The following is a 17,783-nucleotide window of genomic DNA, read 5'->3' as shown; positions in this document are numbered from 1 at the left end:
AATGTTGAAATATTTTCCTAACATGTAATTGTAAAAATAAAATGTCAGTTGGGAAATTTTTTCTCAACTACATGCAATGGTAGTTTTATCATTTTTGCAAGGTTTTGTGTTTTATAATTTTTCTCCCTCCCTCTCCTCTCTTCCCTCCAGCAGAAAATCTGATCTAGGCTCTATATTTGTAACCATGATAAACAGAGATTGATATAGAACATGTTATGAGAGAAGAATCAGATCCAAATGGATTAAAAAATTAGGGAAAAATGACACAATATAGAAGATAAATTTTTAAAATTTGACAATACACTTTGGTCTTCATTTAAACTCCTTAGTTCTCTGGATATGGATGGTATTTTCCATTGCTAATCTTTTAAAATTGTCTTTATTAATGTGCTGCTGAAATGAACAAGTCCATCATGGTTGATCATCTCCCCATGTTGCTGTTAGTGTGTAGTGTTATTCTGGTTCTGCTCATCTCCCTCTGCATCAATTCTTAAGTCTTTCCAAGTTTCTCTGAAATCCCTTCTCTCATGATTTCTTATAGAAAAGTGGTGTTTCATCATCTACATTTACTGCAATTTCTTCAGTCATTCCCCAATTGATGGACATCAGAGCTGCTACGATTATTTTCATACAGATGGAATTACCCTTTTTTCATGATCTTTTCAGGATAAAGACCCAGTGGTGGTATGGCTGCATCAAGGGGTATGCAAGGGGTATACCTTTGGGGTATAATTCCAAACTGCTCTCCAGGACAGAGATCATCAACAATGCATCAGTGTCTCAGATTTCCCACATCCCCTCCAACATTGATCATTATCCTTTGTGGTCATATTGACAAGTCTGGTACTTCAGGGATGCTTTAATTTGCATTCTCAAATCAATAATGATTGAGAGCTATTTTTCATATGACTATAGATTCCACCATCACCATTATCTATTCAGTACATGCCCAGAGGGACTGGTGTTTTCTTCTCCAACTAGAATCTGAGCTTCTGGAGGGCAGGAACTACTTCACTTTTGCCTTGCCAACAATACATGCCCATATAGTAGGTGCTTAGGCCATGGATGATGATTAGTTGGTTGGCTCTGCCCACATCTCCACATGGTAATTCTAAACTGTCCTCTAAGCTGAGCCAGGACCTCAGGAGGCACTGCCTGATCCAATGGGCAGCCTGCCAGGCTCAGTCAGGAAGACCCAGAATTGAATCCCACCAGATTACTTGCTGTCTTTAGAGACTCAGTTTCCTCATCTGTCACCAGAGAGACTTCTCCCTGCCTATCCCCCCTCCCAAGGGTCTTCCCAAGTCGACATGAAATCACTGAGAGAGGAGACTCTCCCACCAGTCAGAGGGACTCCCTAGAATCCCAACACGGGTGTGGTTGGGTTGCTGGGATCTCTTCAGTTGGACACCAGCCCCGCAGTCCATCCTGATGTCCCCTTGTCCTCCTCAGGCTCATCTTCTAAGGGAGCAGAGGATGACTCAAGCTACCAGGCCAGGAAACACACTCCCCTCTGTGAGAGAATTAGGGTCTTTTAGGAGAGTCCACGCCTTCTGGTGCTTCAAGTTCTGCAGTAGGTCCTGACTCCTATCTCGACTCAGCACCTCCTGGAGAGTTTTGATAGTGAGTCTGGAAAAAAAAACATCCATCAGTTCATTAGTAAATCTCTTAAGTGACAGAGAGAGGGGCTGCCAGTCAAAGAGAAAGATAACCTGCCAACAAGCAACGGGCAGCTGAGGGAAGGTCTGTGTAGCTTTCTGGAGAGATGGGAGTTTAGGGGGGACTTTCAGGAGACCAGGAAGGTCAGTAATCCCAGGAGAGGAGGAGTTCAATCTGGAATGACAATGCCTAAAAGATGGGACCACTCCACTCCTATTATCTCCCCCAATCAGATCCTGGTACATGGTACATCTTTTATAGAAACACATTCTGATGGATGGATTGATGAAAGACAGAAAGACTTTTGTTTTGGTTTGCCCCGAGAGGGCTGGGGTCTCTCCTAGGGCCAGGAGCTTCCCATCATGTGACAGGGACCCAGACTTCAATTGAAGATACAAGGCAACTATTGTAAATGGAGGAAAATTATCATCCTTTGAAAGCCCAGGAGCTCACCCCCAGGCCTAAGTGAACCAGCAAGTTGCCACCTGAAGGGGTGGGGGTAGAGGGGAGTCTCTTTCACTAGGTATGCAGTCCTGATGATGTTCCTAGGGGTCTGCAGTTGGCAAATTCTATCAGGATAGAGCATTGCTGCTCAGCTCCTACAAGCCAGTGCAGAAGAGCTCCGGAAAAACTGACCTGCAGCTTCTGTTTTCTGCCCAGTGCCTTGGTACAGACCACCCATCGTCTAGGGAAGGAAGTGACCCCATGTTCAGGCTCCCTACTAATGATGCCCCCCATACACACACATATATCCCTTGATGAAGCAATATCACCAGGGATATATGGCGAGGGTGTGGCAGGTGAAGATGAACTGAGCCCCTGCCACCTCACACTTGCTTACCGCAATGGAGTCCATAGCCACCAGGCACCAGGCACCAGGCATCCTCTAAGCAGGTTGGATTGCTCCTGGGAGTTTTCTCTTAGGATCTACCAAAGGCAGAGTCTTTTGCCAAAGGTTCCCATACTTCGGTGATATCCCTGTAAAGGAAACATCAGTGGCTCCCCATCACTCATCAGTTTCCTGGCATTCAAGGTCCTCTACCAACTAACACTTCCCTCGACTCTTCTGGCTTTGATCTCACATCATTCCCTTGAATCCCTTTCCAGTTCAACCCAACTGACCCCTACTGACATCCCTGATCCTCTCAGGGACCTCTCCTACAAGTCTGCCATTCCCTAATGTGCTCATTGATCAAGACTGTGTAGAGTGCTTCTCTGGGTAGCTCATCCCTCCCAACTTCAGATTCGAAGTGGACAGGAGCTTAACTAAACTGCATTATCTATCTCCTTAGGTGGCTGCCAGAGAGCTCGGCACAGAATTATGTCTTCTATACATGTCAACTGAGGTCAAATGAATTGGCAAATAATCAACCTGATCAGGTAGGAGATGAATGTTACCCAGAGACCCAGTCCCAGAAGAGGGTCAGGCTGAGGTGGGGGTCAGGACAACATTCTAACCTCTCCCTTCCAAATCTCAACATCCATGATTCAATGAGTCCTTGTTCTGCTTCCTCTTAGTAGTGTGACTTTGGATAAATCATTTCCTTCTCATGGCCTGAACTTCCTCATTAAATCTATGGTGGGCAGTTAGGTGGCATGGTGGATAGAGCACTGTCCTTGAAGTCAGGACAGGAGTTCAAATTCAGTCTCAAGACACTGGACACCTACTAGCTGTTTGATGTTGGGCAAGTCACTTCACCCTGATTGCCTCGCATCCAGGGCCATCTCCAGTCATCCTGGTTCATATCTGACTTAGATGGCTCTGGAGGAGAAAGTGAGACTGGTGACTTAACACAGTCCCCCCTCACTCAAATTCATGTGCTTGTCATGGTGTCACCTTCCTGAAGGACATATTGAAGGACAAACATCATCAATGGGTGATCTTTTGTATGGCCTAATGGGAACTACAAGAATATAGGAAGAACAAAGAATCCTGAGGGGTACTTGGAAGGACAAAATATCTGTGAAGGCAGGATTTGGGTTTGAGTATGGGACCTCTGGTCTCATTGGCATAGGGAACTCCCTTTGCCAAAGTAGTTGGCACCTTCTCTGAGAGTTGGCTTGGACAGACAAGTGTGTTGACTTGCCCAGGATCACAGTCAGGACGTGACAGAGATAGGACTGGAATTTAGGTCTTCCTGACTTTATACATGGCCCTCATCCAAAATGATACCCTGCATATAAGATGTGAAATCAGTTTACTGAAGTGGGACTGGTTGCTCCATCATTATGGTTGGGTTCATTGATTCAGCTCAAGGGTGTTTCTAATTAAAATATTTTGTTACGGAGGTGGGGGGGAAGGAACATGGCATTACACAGATTCCAGAACAGGGCTCGAGTCTCCTACCCAGTATCCACCTACTTGTTCAGAGTCCATGGTTGCCTCAGGAAGAAAGAAAGAATGACCTCCTGGTACGAGGGAACCGAGGATGACAGCTTCCACCAGGGGCCATTGCACTTCCCCATGAAGCACAGGGCAGGTAAACCAAGATGATGCTCAAGATCTCTGACACCTGTAAAGGATGAAAGGCCAATGCTCTAGGAGAACCAACAGTGGCAACCTTCCTGAACATGGAGACCATTTTTTGCTCTTTTCCTGTCTTCCAGTAGGGCAGGCAATGGACCCACTCCACCCACTCTATCTTGAATTACCGCCCTCCTGAGGATGGTGTTGAACCATATAATGACAGCCTTATCATGGGTGAGATTGGTGATCCCCAGGCTTTCACAGGTGCTCTGAAGAACAAAGACGAGCACCTCCCTTCCCACTTCTTTGCCAATCACCTGGGAACCAGACCAATGGAGCTCAGAGGTGAGGACCATCAGGGAGCTCCTCAGTCTCCCATGCCCAACCGCCCTAGGATTGAACTCAGAGCAGAGGCTCTTTACTCAGGTAGGCCAGTGTGACTTTTCAATGCCTTTCTGATCATTAGTGTCCTTTGGAGCTCTTTTGTTTTATACATTTAAATACTGTCTTCTGAGAAGAGTTGGTCTGTGGATCACCCAGCTGCCAAAGGGGCCCAAGATCCAGTAAAGATCAAGAGGCATCATCTAGAAGGAGGTCTTCTAGATCTTCTGGAGGGGCCCACTCTCCCCAGATCTACCAAGGAAAAGCAGAATCTTGGGGCTGCAAGGAACCTCAGTGGAAGCCCAGAATCTTCATTGACAGTATAGCCCTCCTTGGGACAGAGCTCACTGTGAAGAATCAAGCCTAAATTACCCATGGCTCCTAGACTGGCCTACCATGTGACAGCCCTTCACATAAATGGGAACCATTCACTAATGGCAGCTCCTCCTGTCCCCTCCCATTCTCTTCAGCCTTCACTTTTCCAGGCTATACATCCCTGGTTCCTTCAACTGATCTTCCTACAGTGGGGCCCTAGGGACTTTCCCCATCTTAGTGGCCTTCCAGTGTACAGCCTCCAATTTTCACAATGTATATCTTCAAATATGATACCTAACCTAGAACTCTGATGAGGTCTGCCTAAGGAAGGGGACAGTGGGACCACCAACTCCCTGGATCTGGATGCTCCCTACTGCCAGGGATCTCACTGGTCTCAACTGATACAGCCTATGGCTTACTCCTCTGGAGCCAACTCAGCCCTCTCTATCTGACTGTCCCTGCTAGGTCTCTGATGCCCAACTCAGAAGCAGGAGCCTCCCCAACCCACAAGAAATCAGGTTGAGCAAAGAGAGTGGCCCTGGTACAGTGGCACCAGGTAAACTCTCATACTATGTCCTTCCTGTCCATCAGTCAAAAGTCCTCTGAATTTCCCAGGGACTCTAATGTTGGAGGCTCCTACAGTATGGGGAGAAGCATCCCAGAGCAGGGGAGGCCCTTTGGAGCTACTCCTCTCGTGTCCTAGGCCTGGTCCGTCATGGCAGCTTGGTGGTTGAGCAGAGCCTGGGATCTGCAGTCAGAAAGGCCATAGTGTAAATCCCTGCCTCAGCATTGGCTAGATGTATGACCTGGAAAAAGTGCCTCCACCTCCAGCTGCCTCATGGAAATCATAATGGAGTCAACCTGTTACACTTGCAGGGGTGTTAATAGATGGAATGTGTTTTATAAACTTTATGGAACAATAAATACTAACTAGTAATGGTGGTGGTAGTAGTAGTAGTTGTAATAGTGTTAATAGTGGTGGTGTGGTGGTGGTGGTGGTAGTAGTAGTAGTAGTAGAGTTGTAATGGTGGTAGTGATGGAGGTGGTGCTAGTGCTGATAGAGCCAGGGAACCCCCCCCCCAGGGAAAACCATGGAGCCCTCCCTGCCCCTGACCTCTGCCTGCCAGCACATGTTTGCCAACTTAGAATTAGGCCTGTAGGAGTAGTGGGCATGGGAGGCTCAGCCCTTGACCCAAAGTCAAGCAGCTGCCTCGGTCACCTTGACGATTTTGGAGGACATGGAGTAAACCTTCTCATCAGTCTCAAGCTCCTCTTCTATCTTCATCAGCAAGCTCTCCATGTTAGGGTCCTATATGGACCTGGATTGGGCTGCAATTGCAAAGGATGGTGATAACACTGCACTAGGCAGGTCTGTTCCCTGGTGTTCCTCACAACTTTACTAGGACATCGGTGTGTTACCCCCAGCAGCTTCCCAGGGCTCTGCACAGCAGACCTCCCCTGGGCCTCTTCCCTATCCTGGACACCCAGCCCCACCACAGCCTCAGCTCATACTCTTCCTGCTCCCTTCAGTAACCAGGGCCCTCCTCCCAGTTGAGACTCTCAGCCAACACTGACCTATTGTACCCCCATCCCCAGGGGACAAAGCAGCTCCTGAAGGGGGAAGGCTATCTTCTTCCTATCCTCATGGCCTTCTACAAGAGGTGCTTCACCAATCTTTGACAGATTGTCTGCCTTGACTTGAGACAACAATAAACAAACAAAATAAACTATACAAAGAGGATCCCTTAAAGGGATGCAGAGAGGCTAATTCTCAGTTTCCCCACAGCCCCTCCTGACCACAGTGGCACCTAGGGAGACATTCCACCTTCTGGATGCCAGTGTCTTTTATCATCCTTGCAAAGTCCATTAGAAGCAGTTAGGTGGAAACTAGATATTGACCAACATCTCGTATCCACCAAGAAAAGATCAAAATGGATCCATGATTCGATAAAAAGGGGCATTATCAGAAGTGAACTAGGGAAGTATGGAATTTTTTATCTTTCAAATTTATGGATAAAGGAAGAATGTGTGATTCTATAAGAGAGAGAGCACTAAAGTATTAAAATGAATAATTTTGATTACATTTAATTAAAAGGGTTTTGAACAAACAAAAGCAATGCAGCCAAGATTAGAAGGAAAGCAGGAAACGGGGGGGGCAATTTTACAGCCAATTTCTCTGATTAATGACCTCATCTCTCGAAGAACTAAACCAAATTTATAAGAATGTATCATTCCCCAATTGATTAGGTCGTCAAAAGATATGAACAATAATTTTCAGAAGAAGAGTTCAAACCTATCTATAGTCTTCTGAAAACTGTGCTCTAAATCACTTATTAGAGAAATGAAAATTAAAGCAACTCTGAGATGTCACTCTACACTATTATATTGGCTAATATGACAGAGAAGGAAAATGACAAATGAAGGTGGGAATGTGGAAAAATTGAGACACTAATGAATTGTTGGTGGAATTGTAAAGTTATTCAGCTACTATGGTGATAAATTTAGAATATGATAAAAGGTTTAAGGTGCATGCCCTTTGATTCAGCAACACCACTATTAGGTCAGAAATTAAAACACAAAGTAGAAAGTGACCTGTATATACAAAAATATTCTTAGTGGTTCTTTTTGTGGTGGTAAAGAATTAGAAATTGAAGACACATTCATCAATTGGGGAATGGTTGAACACATTGTGCTATTTGATTGTAATGGAATACTATTATACTTTCAGAAATGATGAGCAGGATGAATTCAGCAAAATCTGGGAAAACTTACATGCCCTGAAGTGAACAGAACCAGGAAAAGTTTGTACAGAGTAACATCAATATTGTACAATGACCATCCGTGAATGACTTAGCCTTATTGTCAGTAATACAATGACTCAAGACAGTTCCAAAGGTCTCATGGTGAAAAATACTATCTACCTCCAGAAAAAGAACAGATACAGTTTGAATGAAGAGCAAAGCATTTTTCACTTCGTTTAATACCATATGTAATACTGTATGTAAAACACACATGACTTATGTAAATACTGTATGTAAAATATATGTAAATACTAGATGTAAAAGTATGTAAATACTGTATGTAAAAAGTATGCAAATACTTGTGTAAAACACACATGACACATCTGTTACAACATGACTATTACAACAATGATTGCATATATATAAACCATATCAAATTGCCTGCCTACTCAAGAAGAAAGGAAAGGAGTGAATTAGAAAATTTTTTTAAATTTAATGTTAAAATATTTACATGTAAATGTGGGAAAAATTTAAATTGAAAAAAATTAAAGTCCATTAGCTATATGGGTCTCTTCTCAGTAAGCTGTGATTCTCTCTAAGGGTTTGGCCAACATACAACCATCCCACCCCAAAATGAGTAGAGTAGGAGACTGGTTTCTTCTCTTCTTACCATGGAGGTCTAAGAGAGAGCAGATGACTTCAATGGTGAACTGACAGGTCCTCACCTGGAAATCACAGATATACATATATCCAGGAGTCCAAAGAGAATGTATAACTGGTCACATTTCAGGGATATCTGTTTTTGAAGCAAAGACAAATGTCTGAATTGGAGATACTGGGTTTACCTCTCTCTCCCTTTCTCTCCTCCTGTCTAGCTCTGTCTCTGTCTGTCTCTTTCTCTTAAACACACACACACACACACACACACACACACACATACACATGCACACTTTCATTATACTCACACCCAGGCTCAGATGTCCAACTCCAGAGACAATTCAGTTTGTTACTAGAAAACTTATTGGGAAACAATTCTTCCTCCTCTCAACTGGAAGGTGAGGACTGGGGATGTGGAGTATTCATGTATAGGAGGAATGTAGGGCATTTGACTCCCACAGAATCTAAGAGGAGATTGTTAAGTTTATGGTGACTGCCTGTGGCTATTGAGCCTACATGCAGGTATGTTAGTATAAGGGAAGACAAAAGAATTGACTCCAACCTGATCAGATCTGAGATTAGCCCAGGCCTACTCCAAGTAGTCCTGGGTTGACCTAGGGTTCTTGACCTCTGCAAGTGTGCCTGCTTAGTGAGATTCATACATATTACTATACACTCCCCTGTGCTCATTAGTATAATGACCAGAGTGGGCAAGGAATATTAAGAGAGAGGTATGGGGGTGAGTGCATTGATTACATTCTAACTCTGATGATTCAAACCAATGGCGGACCCAAAGGGGAGGAACAAGTCTTCCAAACTGCATATAAGATTAGACAGTGTCACAATTCAATGTCTTTATCCACTAGGGAAAAAATGGTCCTTTTCTGCAGAAAAGTTAATTTAAAAAACTATGATTCTGGACTAAGCATTTATAATTATGAGCCACTTACATATTTTATATATTTTTATACCATTAGAATTTTTGTATTTTGCTACAGTCTAGAGTTCCACTGGCAGTAAAGGGCCAGGAGGTTATGGTTGTGGTCTAACAGGACTCAGAAATGAGAAAACAAAGTTTAATGCCAATCCTGCCCCTTCATTAGCCTGGAGAACTTCCAGAGAAGAAATGTTTTCTATCAATTCAGAGTTGTTACTAGGAATCTTAGGGCTCCCTCAAGCACTGAGAGGGGAAGGGACTTGCCCAGGGTCATACCAACACTAGCTGTCAAAATTAGAAATGGAATCTACTATAGTTGTATGCTGTGAAGTATTTAAATGGCTCTTCAACGGGGCCAAATGCACATTTAAAATGAATTTGCGGATTTGGGGGGCAGAGCCAAGATGGTGACAAGAGAAAGAGCCTCTTTTAGGTGCTCTCTCGCTATAATATTTCAAAACTTCTAAAATAAGGACTCTAAATTTTTGAGAGACAGAACCAACAGAGGGATCCGGTGAGGCAATTCTCCAGCCCAAAGTAGCCTGGAAAAATATCAGAAAGGCTCCATTCCGTGGGGTTAGAGGGGCAGCCGCCAGAGTAAAGGAATTTCAGCCTCCCAGAGGCAGCCCCAGGGCACCTGGGAGCTACAGCTCATGGCAGCTGTGGCCAGTTTTCTGATCTACACCCCGGGGAGCACAGGGCACAACTTGGAAGATAAGCAGGGGAGGGGGTACTGCAGAGCAAGCATGTGAAGTCCAGCCCTCTGGGCACTCAGTAAGTAGCATGGCCATGGCAGCCCAGATCCAGAAACCAGAAGCAGGTGGAGCAGGTAAGCAGGAGCCCCCAGGCAACTGAGCCTTAAGTGCTCAGCCTAGGTAGGGGAGTGGAAAGAGACTTCTGAGATTTTTCCTCTGTACCTGGAACAGGACTCTGAGGCTCTGACCACATTCAGATCCTGATCATAGTCCAGGACCCCCATAGAACAGCAGGACTCCCCCACCTTAGCCCCATGACAGAGGGGTGCACTTGTGGTCATTCACAGACCAGGAGGGAAGACAGAGCCCCACACATGGAGATCCTTGTGGGGGGGGGGTGTCCCAATAATACTCAAAAGCTCAGAAAGCACCCCCAAAACAGGCGCAGGTTGGGAAATGAGTAAACAGAGAAAAAAGAGGAACACCATTGAGAAATACATTATCTATGATGCCAAGAAGGATCAAAATACTCAATCTGAAGATGAGGAAGTACAAGTTCTTGCATCTAAAAACTGCAAGAAAAGCAGAAATTGGGCTCAGGCTATGACAGAGCTCAAAAAAAAAGATTTTGAAAATCAAGTGAGGGAGATAGAAGAAAAATTGGGAAAAAAGAAAAGAGAGATGCAGGAAAAGCATGAAAAAGAAGTCAGCAGTTTAGTGAAGGAGATCCAAAAGAATGCTGAAGTAAATAACATGTTAAAAACCAGCATAGATCAAATGGATAAAACAATTCAAAAAGTTATTGAGGGGATGGCTAGGTGGCACAGTTGATAGAGCACCAGCCCTGGAGTCAGGAGTACCTGAGTTCAAATCTGGCCTCAGACACTTAATAATTACCTAGCTGTGTGGTCTTGGGCAAGCTACTTAACCCCATTGTCTTACAAAAATCTAAAAAAAAAAAAGTTATTGAGGAAAAGAATGCTCTAAAAAGCAGAACTGGCCAGATGGAAAAAGAGATAAGAAAGCTCTCTGAGGTAAACAAAAATGGAACTGAGGGAAAGCTGCTGACTTTACAAGAAGTCAAGACACAAAACTTCAAAACCAAAATAATGAAAAATTAGAAGAAAATGTGAAATGTCTCATTGAAAAAACAACTGATCTGGAAAACAGATTGAGGAAAGATAGTTTAAAAATTATTATGAAAGTCATGACCAGGAAAGGAGCCTTGACATCATTTTTAAAGAATTCTTACAGGAAAATTGCCCTAATATCCTAGAAGCAGAGGGTAAAATAGAAATGGAGAGAATCCACTGATCTCCCCTGGAAAGAGATCCAAAAAACCAACCCCCAGGAATATTATAGCCAAGTTCCAGAACTCCCAAGTCAAAGAGAAAATATTACAAGTAGCCAGAAGGACACAATTCAAATGCCATGGAGCTGCAATCAGGATCTCACAGAACTTAGCAGCAACTACATTAAGGGCTTGTAGGACTTGGAATAATATTCCGGAAGGCAAAAGAGCTTAGAATGCAACCACAAATAAACTACCCAGCAAAACTGAACATCCTGCTTAGAATGCAACCACAAATAAACTACCCAGCAAAACTGAACATCCTCTTCCAGGGAAAAAGATGGATTTTCAATGAACCAGGGCAATTTCAAATGTTCTTGTTAAAATGGCCAGAGCTGAACAGAAAGTTGGATCTTCAAATACAGTTCTCAGGTGAAGCATATAGAGTGGAGAAGAAGGGGAAAATATTAGGGACTTAATGATGATGAACTGCATGTATTCCTGCATAGAAAAATGATACTGATAATACCCATAAGAAACTTCTCTTTTAATAGAGCAGGTAGAAGGAGCTTTTATAGATGAAGCATGGGAGAGAGCTGAATGTTGAAGATAAAATATATTGTAAAAATGGAGTCAATGGCTAAAAGGGAAATGTAATGGGAGTAAGAGAAAGGAGAGGTGGAATAGACTAAACTATTTCATATAATAAGGTTTATTTTATTACAATGAGCTATTGCAATGATATGGAAGGGGGAAAGGCGAGGGGGAGTGAGGGAAACTTCGCTCTCATCAGAGGTGGCTCGGAGAGGAAACAGCATATATACTTAATGGGGTATAGATATCTAGAGTAAGAAGGAGAGAAGGGGGACAAGGGGAAGGGGGGGGAATGTGAGTGATGGAGAAGTGGTGGAGAGTGGTCAGATATAACACATTTTCTTTTTTACTTCTTGCAAGGGGCTGGGATTGAATGGCCTGTCCAGGACCATAGATAGGGTAGAGTGGTTTCTGGGCCTTAGGGGTGGTATGTGGGCTCAGGGTCTCTTGGCCCCAGAGCTGGTGATCAGTCTGCTGTGCCACTCATCTACCATACTGCACATTTAAGAAGAGGGACAGAGTTAAAGGCGAGAGAAAATATAGTGTATGGTAGTGGGGAAGTATGAATGGAGGGAGTTACTATCAGCAATGGCAACAGTGGAAAAATATGGAAGTAACTTTTATGATGGACCTATCATAAAGAATGAGATCCACTCATGACAGAACTGGTAGTGTTGGAACACGGACTGAAGCACATTTATTATATTATTATTATTATTATTATTATTATTATTTGGGAGGTTGCGGGGCAGATAGGGTTCGGTGGCTTACCCAGGGATGCACAGCTGGATGATTTTTGGGTGTCTGAGGCCGGATTTGAATCTGGGTGCTCCTGACTCCAGGGCCAGTGCTCTGTCCACTGTGCCACCTGGCTGCCCCTATTATTATTTTTTTTATTTTGTTTTTTTTTTTCATTTTTGGTTTTTGCAGGGCAGTGGGATTGGGTGGCTTGCCCAGGGTTGCACAGCTGGGTGATTGCTGGGTGTCTGGGGCTGGATTTGAGCTCGGGTACTTCGGACTCCAGGGCCAGTGCTCCGTCCACTATGCCACCTAGCGGCCCGTATTATTATTATTATTTTATTTTATTTTTCCTCTTTCCTTTATTGCTCATGAGGGTCTATATTTTGGGAGGGAGGGGGTATTATTTTTACTCTTAAACAAGAAAATTTTAGTCATGTGTAAAAAATCATCATTTGTACAAATATAAAATAAAAATAAATATAATTAAATAGTTTAAAAAAGGGAAAAAATAAAATGAATTTGCATTAATGTTATTTTATCCATTGTTTTCCTACGTCTAGACAGCAACCACAGACTGTTTTGTAGTGTGTTGTTTGCTCATCTGCAAGGTTCACACTGAAAATTTAACAATCGGCTCTCCAGAGCTAATTAGTACTGACTCCACAAACCCCAGAGGTCAAGTCTTCTGCTCAAGGGTCAGTCACCTATCCACTATTCCATGCTGATGCTCAAAACAGCTCACCTATTTTTGAAAAAGCTTGTCTCCCTAAACAACCTTAGATTGAGAAGCATGAACCTTGGTGACATGAGAGAGTCGGGAAGTCATGAGTTAGAATCCTGCCTTCAACTGACTCTGGGACATGGGGTGAGCTGTTTCCCCTGTCTCAGTCTCCTCATATGCAGAATGGGTATATCAGCCTCTGCCTCTTAAGTGTTGAGAGAATTCTCTGGGTCCCCATCAATGTTCAACTAAACCTTAATCCAGACTGTACAAGATGAACTGTCCCCAAACCTGGAAGGTAAGGGGTGCCTGCCTCCCAGGAGTATCAGCCTGTGGCATGTGGGGATCATGGGCTATCATTGATGAAAAGGGACAGTTTCAGAGGAGATGGATAACTAGATAGAGTGGGGCAAGGGGAGCCAAAGGACAAGGAGAATGATGCTGACCCTAGGCTGAGAGTTCTCCTCACCCCCAGAGAGGTGTGAGGGACTGCGAGTTTGTCATGAGGCAAACATCCCAGTGTATGGCCAGGGTGGGAATTTTTAATTCCATTTATTGCTAAATAGGAGTGAGAAAATATAAATGTTTGTTAATTGGGATGATGTTTCTTTAATTTTCTCTAAAAATAAGCACAATCAATGTGAGTTAGGGTGGGAGCTCATCCCTCGATTTCGGCCTGTGGAACAGCCCCAGTCTGTGAGTTCATGCATGAGCATGCCTTCCCAGCTCCCGATGGGGGCTTGTCAGTGGGAGCTCAGCTGCAGGGCTGTGGGTTTACCTAGTCCTGGGGGTCTCCTGTACTCACTAGGAAGGTGACAACCTCCTTTTAAACTCTCAGTAGATGAAGGCTCAGGTTGACCGCTCTCTGTCTTTCCCATTCCTTGACTGTATTCACTTCTTAAAGACCTGGTAGGAAAAGGAGGTGAGGAATTACGGAGGGCCTGGTACTCATTCCCACCAGACCAGCTGGAAAACTCTGGAGCTCCTCAGCTTCCCAGGGGAAGGATCCCCTTAGAGCCTGGGGTAATCCCCCCCTCACTTGTCCATGAAGAGCCTTCAGACTCCCCATACTGGCAATCTCCTCCCCATGCTCTGGAGCTATGAAAGTTTAGCCAGAAGAGCAGGGAGATTTGGAGGAGCCTGGCCCTCCTCTAAGATACCATACTCATGGCCACCATGGAGGGCAGCTTCTTTGGTCAGTGGGTAGAGGACCTCAGGACTCTTCCAGACACTCACATGAAATATCTCCTGGATGCCCTTGGGGTCCATCTCTTTGAAAAGAATGTTTTGCATCAGTTTCATTGATATAAAGCCATGGAATTCTAGCGCAGCATCTGAGACCAAGAGAAGAAGTGCATGGGGGTCATGACATCCATCAGCAGGCCAAAACCTTAGAGTCCCTTGTTCTGCCAGATGTGAGAACAGTAGAGGGATTGAGGGGAGATTCCCTGGGGGGAGTAAATGTTGGGGGCCTCAGTTTCTTCTTCTGTCAAGTGAAGGGGTCAGATGAGATGATGTGGAAGGCCCATCTCTCAGGCTATGACCCAGTGAACTGAGGCCTACTGTAGCTGGGGAAGCCAGACACATTAGCCAGAGATGATTCTTGACCTGATGGGCTGTAGGAGCAGACACAGAGGAGAGGGTTGGGAGGAGAGACTTGAGCCAGGTTCGCCTTCACTGCCATGATCAGAGAGACAGAGAAAGGTGGTTGACAAGGTCCCCTCACACCCCCATCTCCCCAGGTTGCTTCTGATCTGGTAAGCCTTGAACATGCCCTTGTGCTGGGAAGAGGGGGCTCTCCATGTGGCAAGCCAGGGCACCCAGGGACTCTCCCTATGTGGCTCTCGAGCTCAGCTCCTTGCAGAAGGGTTTATTCATTGCTAGTAATGACCACAGATTGGTCACAGGCACAGAGTGCCCCCCAAGGACTGGGCTACAATCTAGGCTGGGCTACAATCTAGGCAACAGTTCCCCACCTTTTCCCCAGTCCAGGCCTCAGGAAGGCTGCAACCTGAGAAACATAGGTGAGTGGGGATGTAGGATTGAGGACCAAGGTTAGCACCAAGGTCCACCATGGAACAGAGGAGGAGGCCAGAGACCAGAACTCACCTCCCTTTTGGAGGAAGGAGAGGAAATACACACTGGACACTCTTGTCCACCAGCTCCTGGTTGACCTCAGATCTGAAATAAGGCATCAGGTCACTGGGGAAAGCAAGGCACATTGAGAGCAGCAGGCCCTGCTCCTGAAAGGGTCCCATTGTCCAAAGTCAGTTGGAAGGAAGATGGAGGGGTCAACTGCCACTCTCAGGAAAGTTCCGGAACCTTAACTGGGTATAATACAAGTACTTGTAGATACACGCTGAGATGGGGGAGAGCTCTTTGAAGGTAGGGTCAGTCTTGGCACAGGGTCTGTGTTACAGCAAGTGATCCACCATTGCCCACTGACCACCTGAGTACAGAGACAGGAAGGAAACTGCCCGTCCTGAAGGACCTGACATGGACAGCAGGGGAAAGCCAGGAGAATATGGAATGCAGTTGGCCAGCCCTGGGAGAGCTAGGACCTTCTGATGGGACCCCCAACTAGTGAGGATGAGCTTAGCATGACCTAAAGTCTGGGCCCCCCCACTAGCCCCAACGGACCTCCTGTCTGCTTTCCCTCAGCTGTAACTCTGAACCTGAGAACCTCTCGTGTCCACCCTCCTTCCTCTTCTAGCTCCATTGCCCTATCATGATTTCTATCTCTAGAATGGTCAGGTATCATTCAGCCAGGAGAAGGCCAAGAGCTCTCCACTGATGACATGGGCTCTCAAGGCTGATCTCTGAGATGGGGCCTCTCTGGCCCTAGCCAAGGGTCTTGGGCACAGGCCCAGCCTACCTGAGGTACCAGAGCTCAGTCATCGGCAGGTAATACACAGGAGAATCCAGGGACTCTGACTTGATCACCTGCCCAACAAGCAAGGAGGTCAATTAGAAGCAGAATGAAGATACTCATGGGGATAGGCCCAGAGAACTCTGGGATCTCAATGGAGTCTTATAGAAATTCCAGAAGGTAGATGGCCTCCCCACCCCCATTTTACAGGCAGAGACACTGAACATTTTATCCAAAAGTGTGCCAAACAGTCGATTTGGGATGGGGTTCCCAAAGAATGAAACAATCCCTGGTCAGAAGAGTGACCAAGAAGAGATTTCAAGTCCCAGCTTCTGAGTCAAGTCCCTGGTACTAACCATTATGGAACCCTCCAAACTAAATAGAAAATCTGCTTGGCACCTTGGAATGAGAGCTTAACCCAACTGACTTAGCAAAGAGCATGTATCCCTTCCCCCTGAGCAACATGGACCCACAGACTGTGAAACCCCAAAAAGAGAGATCTGCCCCAAGACTTCCTGCTCCAGAATCTCAGCACCTCAAATCCAAGAGCTTTTAATTCTATAATTACTAAAAGTTGTCAAATAAGATCACAGACTCCAAGTTAAGACCCCTACAGCCTAGAACCCCCCACAGGTAGTCTAGTCTAAACTCTTTATAAGCTTGATAAGGAATATTAGCAGGGTTTGGAGAAAGGTCTTCACCCTATACCCCTCCTCCCCAATCCTATTCTCAGGTTCATTCTTGATTGTTCTCTCTTTCTGTGTCACCACACACACACATACTCTCTCTCTCTCTCTCTCTCTCTCTCTCTCTCTCTCTCTCTCTCTCTCTCTCTCTCTCTCTTTCTCATCTATTCAGTGTGCTTCAGTGTGCCCCTCATTGGATGGAGCCCAGCTCCTCCCTCTTAATCCTTCCTCCTGAAGAGGTTCCAGAGAGGAAATCCCCCCTGCACATCACAACAAGACCACAGCCAGGCTGTCCAGTGACCGGCCTCAGGCAGCTGCAGGAATCTCTCCCCAACCCCCAAACTCAGGCAGAACCCCTTTCCAGTTTAATGAGGTTAGCAGTGAGCTCTGGTTTATAGGTATAGTCAAAGTCCATCTTTCCCAAGGCTTGGATGGCCAGACACCTGAAGAAATTGAACTGCAGGCCCCCCTCTAAGGACCTTGGCTTCCTTTAGAATGCAGGAACTCCTGGGGTGGGATCTTATGAGATAGGGGAGTCCCCCCCCAACGACCTGCCACCCTTAGATGCCTCAGCCACCTGAGTCGCCTGAGCCACCCCCCTCCCAGAAGGCATTAGAGAGACTCAGGGTCCCCAGGCCTCAGAAGTTAGTACTGTAGTGGTGCAGGATCTTCTTTGTTATGTCCTCCTCCACACAGGACAAGGGCTTCCTTGGGGCACTGTGAGCAGTCATGCTGCTATACATTCCCATGAGGGCACTTTTCACCACCTCCCTCTTCCAGGGGTAGTCAGTCTGAAAGGGGTGCAAAGGAACCCTGATGCTCCTGACCTCCCTGGATTCAAATACATGGACCCTCTGAAATTTAGAGGGCTATCAGTTAGGAAAAAGGAAAAGCTTTATCATACTATTATTCTTCTACTCTTTTTATCTCTCTGTTGACATTTATGGTCTTTGATAGGTTAGACACTCAAAGAGCCCTTTGTTTCTACTTACATCCATTCTGCTGTGGTAGAAAGAGGCTGGCAGTTTC

General features: G+C 45.3%; 1 long non-coding RNA gene across 4 annotated transcripts; it reads right to left on the bottom strand.

Moving 5' to 3' along the window:
* Nucleotides 1–847: 847 nt before the first annotated feature.
* LOC141509829 (uncharacterized) lies at nt 848–16,174 on the bottom strand. Of its 4 annotated transcripts, none has more exons than XR_012474712.1 (10): nt 16,075–16,174; nt 15,309–15,526; nt 14,436–14,533; nt 14,005–14,105; nt 8,234–8,359; nt 6,398–6,519; nt 6,042–6,151; nt 4,022–4,172; nt 2,501–2,637; nt 848–1,629 (listed from the first exon to the last, which is right to left on the bottom strand). It is a non-coding gene; the product is annotated as an uncharacterized LOC141509829 (long non-coding RNA). The 4 variants fall into 4 exon arrangements; XR_012474713.1 differs by having other exon boundaries at nt 15,309–15,380; nt 16,075–16,163; XR_012474714.1 differs by having other exon boundaries at nt 8,289–8,359; nt 15,309–16,159.
* Nucleotides 16,175–17,783: the final 1,609 nt, after the last annotated feature.

This window comes from Macrotis lagotis, chromosome 1 (assembly GCF_037893015.1).
Source record: "Macrotis lagotis isolate mMagLag1 chromosome 1, bilby.v1.9.chrom.fasta, whole genome shotgun sequence".
Classification (NCBI taxonomy): domain Eukaryota; kingdom Metazoa; phylum Chordata; class Mammalia; order Peramelemorphia; family Peramelidae; genus Macrotis; species Macrotis lagotis.
Note: the sequence above shows the minus strand (reverse complement) of the source record. Positions and strands in the feature narration are given on the sequence as shown.